Consider the following 8,861-nt stretch of genomic DNA (forward strand, 5'->3'; position numbering starts at 1 on the left):
TGAACCTTGAGACTTTCATAGATTGTTCATCCCTTTAGCTGAACCTTGAGACTTGCACTAGATTGTTCATCCCTTTAGCTGAACCTTGAGACTTACACTAGATTGTTCATCTCTTTGGCTGAACCTTGAAACTTGCACTAGATTGTTCATCCCTTTAGCTGAACCTTGAGACTTGTTCTAGATTGTTCATCACTTTGGCTGAACCTTGAAACTTGCACTAGATTGTTCATCACTTTGGCTGAACCTTGAGACTTGCACTAGATTGTTCATCCCTTTAGCTGAACCTTGAGACTTGCACTAGATTGTTCATCTCTTTGGCTGAACCTTGAAACTTGCACTAGACTGTTCATCACTTTGGCTGAACCTTGAGACTTGCACTAGATTGTTCATCACTTTGGCTGAACCTTGAGACTTGCACTAGACTGTTCATCACTTTGGCTGAACCTTGAGACTTGCAGTCTAGCTTTTCAGTCCATGTGTTACATAGGTGCCGTTCAAGTTGAAAATACTAGACATCTTTAATACATATTTTAAAAACCTTGTGAAAACGTGTATACTTTATGCAAATGTCAACGGTTTCTCAATCAATTTTGGCCTTTTCCAAATTACATTTGTTCGAAGCTTTAACACTTTTCACTTTATAAAACAAAACTTTTTACCGATATTTCAATGTATTATATATATATCAGTTCATCTACATTATTTAATGAAAAGCCAGGAAGTACTGGGGACAACTGCTTGTCTCCTCCTTCCCCTCGACAGTCTTTCAACAGAATCTGCTGTCATGATGATGGTGTGAACGTTATTGTCCCAGCTACCTTTGACCTAGGCTCTCTTTTGTTGGTCAGTACTCCCTTAGCATACTTTCTGTGTCTTGCTTTCCCCCAGAGAAAAGGGCGGACAGATTTCGTAACTCGACTCTGCTCTTTGTCATTTTGAAAACCCATACAGGAGCTGTCTTATCAAGCAGAGTATGTTGATACAATACCAGTTGCAGAGAAGAAGAAAAAAAGTCTCAAGATCTGCCTAAGCCTATTGTACCTATTTAAAGAACCCTAGCTAATTCAAAGGCTCGACGAAAATACAAAAAGGGTGCTGTAGCACGAGGTCATCTTACAAGAGAAGGAAACATATCCTATCCCCCTTCCTCTTTCATTTCCTAAGGAGACGATATCGAAGAGTGTTTCGCTGTTTTTACAGATTCATTTCAGGAGACTTACAGTGACGATCTCTAACTTTACTTTATTCAAGCATGTTCTAGAACACGTATGCTGATTTCTAGTATGCTAAATCATATTAATAAACATGAAATCTTGCTAATGAAGTATAAAATCCATACATTCACTTAGAACTACTTGTATAAGAAACTAAATTATTCGGTCAGCTGAATTTGAAAAGAATATCTACAGCATGTACTCGGAAGCTTATTTTTTTCACTGATATTGTTTCATTTCCCATCGCTATTCGTTCCGACGAATAGGGTTTGGTTTTGGTTAAGCACGTAGGTATACAATGAGTTATATGTGCTCTGACCATCACTCTGACTATTAATCGTGCATATGTAGATAAAACTGATATGGTAAAGGGAAGATTATGTTAATATAACGCTTTTATTTTAGAATGTGCTACAATCAAATTTGTATTTCCACAGAATCTACATACTTTTTGTATGTTTGGGGGATGGCGTTTCAAAAAAAGAAACAACAACAAAAAAGAAACACGAAGAACTCAAGAAAAACCGCAATACATGCTGAATGAAGTTATTTCATCGAAAAGTTCGTTGTGTGAGTACGTATATATTTATATCGAGACACATAGTAGTGTGTCGTGCGGCCAAAGCAACTTGCTGCAGGATATACTGTGTGTTATTATCAGGATTGATTGATAGTTTAGCGATTTTTCACCTTCTGTATCTCAAACTGTGGTAATCCAAACTAACACACATTTTCAGTAAAAGTGCTCTACTGGACTCTTATTTCACATACCAAATTTAATTAAGAGATACCTGAGATATAGCATTTCCAATTTTGATTCAGTTTCTTCCTTTTTTTCTCTCTCTTCGCACCGAAAGCCTCCATTTCATGGAGTTTTTTTTCAAATTTTGGTACACTGATAGATCATTACAGCCTACAGTTAGGTGTCAAATTTGGTATAAATATAAGCCACATGTGCAAAATTGTTCAACAAAAACCGCTCAAATTTAATCGAAATGTTTGCGCAAGCCTACGCAAAAAGTCACGTGCGCTTTCGGTCTGAAATTTTTTATACAGCTTCATCTAAGAGTAAAAATGAACCTTTTTAGTTTTTTTATGATTCAGATTAAAGACGGCTAATTTAGAGTAGAAAAACTATAGGGTGAAAGGATGTGCAGATACATAAATAGTGGTTAGGCCAAGCAAACTAGATTATCAGTTTTTAGCTCAAGTTTTTTAAAGAATCATACGGGTGGACAGTTATTATTCAGTATTCAATGCCAACTTTGAAACACAAATTGAATAAATTTTATTAAATTACTCTAATTAAAGAGCGTTAAGCGTCACGTGATATTATCTTAAACTATTAACATAAATAGTGATGCTTGATACGGCTGTACAGATTGCATGAGGGTGATGACAAAATACTGTTAATCTAAATTCCATGGCGTTACTATAAAGGAAGCTATTAACACTGTTTCAGAGAGAAAAAACTACCACCATATATTTTAAAGAATCTGGTTGGTTCTGTAAAGTATAGATCTGTTTCGAATAAGAGGGTTGCGATCCTAAAGCTAATGTTGGTTACTATCAAGTGTCACTTTATTACTTGCTGTGGTTTGCTGGTGTGCTGACAAAAAGTCATGATATCTAATCAAAAATAACTTAGGTGTCAAAAAAGTGCTGCCAAAAAAAGGACTGAGCGTGCGACTTAAAAGGATGAAATCAAAATTGGTGGCCAAACTGGTAGCTATACTTATAGCATTAATAAGAATTTTACAGCAAATGTTCATTCATTAGTTAGCCAGGCCGCGTTTTTTGTTTTACCCACCATCATGCCCAAACTTGAAGAAAAAACGCGTCCTTTGGATAGATTACTCTAGCTGATGAATCAGTTAATTTTCATCCTTTTGAAATTAGGAAGAACAGGGATAGAATTTGGACGTGAGATCTATTTGGCAGCACAGTAGAGCTTCAAAAAAGACTTAATTAAATACATTGCTTACTGAGTAACTAATTTCAATATTTATTGTGAAGTACAAGCTCATATTTCATTATTTTATAATTCAATTTTCATGTATATTTTTATATCTCTATAATTACTAGCAAGGCCAGTAATCAGATGCGCCTAATTTTGCTGAAAAGTGACGGCGGGAAAAAAAATTGGCTGCCAACATTATTTTAGCCCATGGATAAGAATCATGGACATTTATAGTGTTAAATCACCAAAAAAAGCAAGAAGTGTTCATACAGCAGTTCAAAATACTTGTCACGTTAAAAACAGTGGTAATACTTTACAGATCCAAATACATGACCTTCACCATTTCTGCGGACTTACAACGCTAGAAACCGGGTTTCGATAACCGTGGTGGGAATAGCACAGATAGCCCATTTGGGTAACTTTGTGCTTAACTTCAAACAAATCTTGACCATTTAGTTAATTTAAGGCAATTGTACAGAAATTTAAAAAGTGGGAGGGAGCAAAGTTTATAGTTTGCACCTTATGTAATCAAGGCGGGGGGCATGTCCCCTTATGTAATAAAAATGCGGGACATGCCCCTTCTGCCCTATTTGTTAGGCGCCTATTCCAGTAATAAGAACTTACCCAATCGAATATTTACTGGGAGCTCCATTACACGAAGACTTTCACTGAACAAATAGTTCAGTTAGATACAGGCATAGATTGTTGTGTGATTATTATATTCACTTTATTAAATGTTGTATCAAAGGCCAGCCTGATATTACTGCCAACAAAACTTATTGCCTGCAGCATTGGGGTACAAAATGGCAACAATTTATCAGAAATTAATACCAGGTGCATTTGAAAGTTTTTCTATATTTGATTTTTGCAGAGTAGTTAATATCAAAATTATTCGGCTCCTCTAGGGGGATGAAAAAGTTGCTTTTTTCGTCTTTGCACCCTTCTTTCAGTTTTTATTTTCTACTTCAAAGACGAGTGGACTGCCAGATGCCATGTTTTTATTGTAAAGCTGATGACAATATAGCTTAGGTGCACCAAATTACTTACCTGTCAATGCATCTAATAATATACTGCCTGGAGACTCGAAAGCTTTGGTTTTACGCACGGGCTCTGTCTCTAAACTGCGACCTCAGGCTAAAAAAAACAAAACAAAACGACCGCGTGTGCTTTCAAAATCAACGTAGACTAAAACGGCTATTGTCACGTGACACCCCCGCTGCTGTTGAGACCGAGATAAGCCACGGAACAGCACAGATCATGAAGATATGGTGGAGTGAAAGCAAACCAAAAGCGATGTCCTACACACGTGATTACGTGAGTTCTGTGTTAAGAAAATAAAATTGTAAAGATAATACGTGATTATTCGTGTTCAACGCGATGGACCACCTGTAGAAAAAAGAACACTCTACGCATAATTTTCAGGAAATAAAACACAAACAAAAACCTCACTCACACGGGTTCGGCAGGGTCACAGCCTTCATGAACGCGGCGTCTCTGCTGTAAGTGACGGATTAAGAAGGTGAATCACATTGATACATTTCCATCACTTTTAATCACATTGATACATTTCCATCACTTTTAATCACATTGATACATTTCCACTACTTTTAATCACATTGATACATTTCCATCACTTTTAATCACATTGATACATTTCCATCACTTTTAATCACATTGATACATTTCCATCACTTTTAATCACATTGTTACATTTCCATTACTTTTAATCACATTGATACATTTCCATCACTTTTAATCACATTGTTACATTCCATCACTTTTAATCATATTGTTACATTTCCATCACTTTTAATCACATTGATACATTTCCATCACTTTTAATCACATTGTTACATTTCCATCACCTTTAATCACATTGATACATTTCCATCACATTGTTACATTTCCATCACTTTTAATCACATTGTTACATTTCCATCACTTTTAATCACATTGATACATTTCCATCACTTTTAATCACATTGTTACATTTTTAGCCAAAATAAAAGTACTTGGAGTATTTTCATCGACTGTCTTTCTTCTTCATCCTACCGTCTTATTTATTTTAACAATTTCGTTGCAAGATACTACAGAATCATCACGTATATTTGATACTATTTGTACAATAAAGTTCTTAGATTCCACATCATATTAAACCTGTTCTTACTATAGGTACTTCCTGACTCCACCATAATTTTGAGAAAATTAGGGATTTATTAAACTAACTCCTGTAATCGTCAAAGAAACACAACTTAATTTTAGCAGACCTATTCAGCTAGTGAGTGGGTTTCTTACTTATACTAGCATAAAATACTCTCATTCGGCTCCAAAGTTCAAAGGTCCTCTCATAATTCACAGAGGCCTGAATGTAGCTTTCAAACTCTTCCATTATCCCCACGGTTCCTAAGGGGGGTCCGTACCCGAAGAAAAAAAAAACGTTAAAATACCCGCTCGTGTACCCTAGCAAAGATCAATACCGCTAGCTTCTGATTGGAGGTACTAACACAGTTACAAAAATGGCACCCCAGGATCTAGAGGGTCACAGGAACACAAATTCCGATGCCACATTAGAGTTCAGTAACCCCGAAAACTTATTCCTAGACCCCATTATGCCTGGGTAATCTGCCGGAGGCGTCTTAGCCCCCTCTGCCTGCCTAGTTTGGTCCTACTAGCACCAAAACTATGGAGGAAGTTCGCGAACAAACAAACAAATTCACAAACACAAAACTTAAAGTAATATAGTACTTCTACGTTAAGCAAATACATTTCGCAGTCAAATATCGTTTTTTTTTATTGCAAAATGTAATTTCGATGAATATAATAACTGAATAAGTCACCTGAAAACTCTACTGCAACGGATCAATTTTCAACTCAGTGATTGAATATAATAAACAAGGACTGATTGAAAATAGCCTTTTTATTATAATAATTTCTGTTATTTTAGTTTCAGTTCAGTATCATCAAGTAGTTTTAGGTGTGTATTAGTGGGTGTACTACATTTTCTTGTTATAAAAAATCTCTCATGTTTTGAAAATATACACAACAACAACAACAAAAACCCGTTCTCACATGAACAGTTATATACTAAAGAACAACTTATTTTGTCTCGTATGCACTTACGGTAATTGAAAGCAGCCGGCTTCCACTTCTGTGTAAATGTCTTATGGTAAATCAAACATTTCCTGAAAGATTTTAATAAAAGAAGCCATAGAAGAGGTACTATACGACCGAAAGAGCATTATCATGAAAGGCTGTAGACCTAATGAGTCTTTCTATTCACCAAGCACGCTCGGTGCATCGAGCATTATGAAAGGTGGTATTTAGCTTTCTATTGGAAGACTCAACCCTAGCTAGGAGACAGCTATACAGGTAGGAGAGACTTCAATTTGTCGTTACAATAAGACTTTCATGTGCATGTGTTAAATGTGTGAACACTCTGTCATTGATGGAAGCCCTATACATCAAAGAGCAGAATATTTGCAACCTTTGTTCACGCCAGAAACGTCGATTCGATAACCATAAAAGGTTTCATCTACTCTTAACGCTTCAGATTAAAAAAAAACTTTGCTTCACAACTGAGGTAGCATGTCTCTCAGTACTTCACAACATCCAACGCTGTTACGTAACAAGTTATTATCCTTAGTGCAACGTTGCATTTATAAAATAACTGCTAGATTTACAATCGCTTGAGGTATTAAAGTGCGTTAATAGCTAAAAGTACATGAAACTTCCTAATTGACAACGTCTGTATTCTTTCAGTTCATCTTTTTAACATGACATTTTAATGGATTCAGAGTTATCATCTCCATTTATCAAAGGAATCTCATGTATTTTAAATCAATAACTAAAATGAATTAATAATGCCACCAGATGGCATTACTAGTTATATATATATAAAGTATACTAAAGATGAGAGTAATTATTCAATTTGCAACATAATCTGTTATCTACCGTAGAGAACAGTAGGGATAGATGACAGAATCCATAAGAAGATCCTAGCATCATAGCTACTGTATAACTGGCCAGCCATGGCTGACCTCTATAACTTCTGTCACCGAGAGGGTGCGCGTGCATTAGTGCTTTGAGGTTGTAAAAACCCCGACAAATCACGCTACAACCCGCTGGGTGCCCAATTTTCCTGCAGCTTTAAGCGTGGGAACGATGGCCAGGTGTGTACCGCTCCAGGGGAAGGGCAGATATATATATATGTTTGTTTGTCTTCTGGAGATATCGCTTGTAACCTCACCAGCAGTCTGTGTGTTGAACAAAATCATTGGCTTATGGAATTGTAAAATATGACGTGAATCCCAGCTAGCCTATACAAAGAATAATATAATGTAAATCTTAATATTTGCGAAACCAAATGATCTTGAAATTATGGCCTTTCCCTCAAAATTCGATTTAGCAAAATAAATAAAAACATTTTTGAACGCCACAACCTATATGTCTTATTAAAACTAGCACAGGTTGAAATAAATATATATGCCTTCACTTACCCCAAACAAACTATCGTGCAGGTTATCAAGCTATTTTGTCCGACACCTCTGTATTATGTAGTATCCTTTTTAAGAATATTCCACTCTATTTTCTGCGATAGAAGTTCCAAATGATGTCACCATTCGCACGTGATCCACACACACCTACACCACCCATAGTGTTGCAAAATTTGTGCAATATAATTAATTGTATGCGACGAAGTTCTTTTGCAATCTTTGTTGCTTGGTTTAGACAATTTGAAGTGTTTTGGTTTTGCAGCGCCATCTAGTTGCTGAAAATATTTTAAAAGTTCAATCCGCTAATTTGAAGTGTACCCACAAAAGGCCTACAAAACATTACAAACATACAACATCAGTTCTTTAGGTAGGTGTGGTGATATGAAAACCCAAGTTTTTCTGTTGATTCCGTCCCGGCTAGTAAATCAGTTTTTATTCTAAAAGCCATCGTTTCTTAGCCATCACTAGTTATAAAATTAATGTGACCTTATTTTCTTATCCGGTATGTATATATAGCACACCAATCAGATAATTCTCGCTGTATACTTCTAGTTTCAATCATATCAGCAATATTTTCATAGATTATCTCACATTTACAACAACTACACAGTCTTACCTGATCTCATTCAGTTGGTTGTCTTCTAGACTACAAGAAATTCCCATATAATTAGGGTCCCTAGCTCTCTTAGAGACCAGAATTACATGGAGAAAGACTGTTCTGTTAAGTTATATCTGAAGATCTAAAGACCGCAATTACGTGGGGAGGACTATTCTACGAAATTATTTGTAAGAATTTAGATATCAGAATTATATAGATGATGACTATTGTAAGTTTTTTCTGAAGTTCTAGAGACAGGAATTATATAAGGGAGGACTATTCTATTCAGTTATATCTGAAATTCTAAAGACTGGAATTACATAGGGGAGGACTATTCTACTAAGGTATATCTGTCTTCAGATATAACTTGGTAGAATAGTCCTCCCCACGTAATTGCGGTCTTTAGATCTTCAGATATACCTTAGTAGAATAGTCCTCCCCTATGTAATTCCAGTCTTTAGAATTTCAGATATAACTGAATAGAATAGTCCTCCCTTATATAATTCCTGTCTCTAGAACTTCAGAAAAAACTTACAATAGTCATCATCTATATAATTCTGATATCTAAATTCTTACAAATAATTTCGTAGAATAGT

At 35.7% G+C, this 8,861-nt stretch overlaps 2 long non-coding RNA genes across 2 annotated transcripts in view; both read right to left on the reverse strand.

The window, feature by feature from the left end:
- Nucleotides 1-6,437, reverse strand: part of LOC111087066 — a 32,504-nt gene extending 26,067 nt beyond the window's left edge. The window contains exon 1 of the long non-coding RNA XR_002611790.1: nt 6,295-6,437. This is a non-coding gene — a long non-coding RNA (uncharacterized LOC111087066). The remainder of the gene's footprint in view (nt 1-6,294) is intronic.
- The window catches only part of LOC111087067, a 65,772-nt gene extending 57,900 nt beyond the window's left edge, over nt 1-7,872 (reverse strand). Inside the window, exon 1 of the long non-coding RNA XR_002611791.1 lies at nt 7,671-7,872. This is a non-coding gene — a long non-coding RNA (uncharacterized LOC111087067). The remainder of the gene's footprint in view (nt 1-7,670) is intronic.
- Between the last annotated feature and the right edge of the window lie 989 nt (nt 7,873-8,861).

Source organism: Limulus polyphemus, unplaced genomic scaffold (assembly GCF_000517525.1).
Source record: "Limulus polyphemus unplaced genomic scaffold, Limulus_polyphemus-2.1.2 Scaffold58, whole genome shotgun sequence".
NCBI lineage: Eukaryota > Metazoa > Arthropoda > Merostomata > Xiphosura > Limulidae > Limulus > Limulus polyphemus.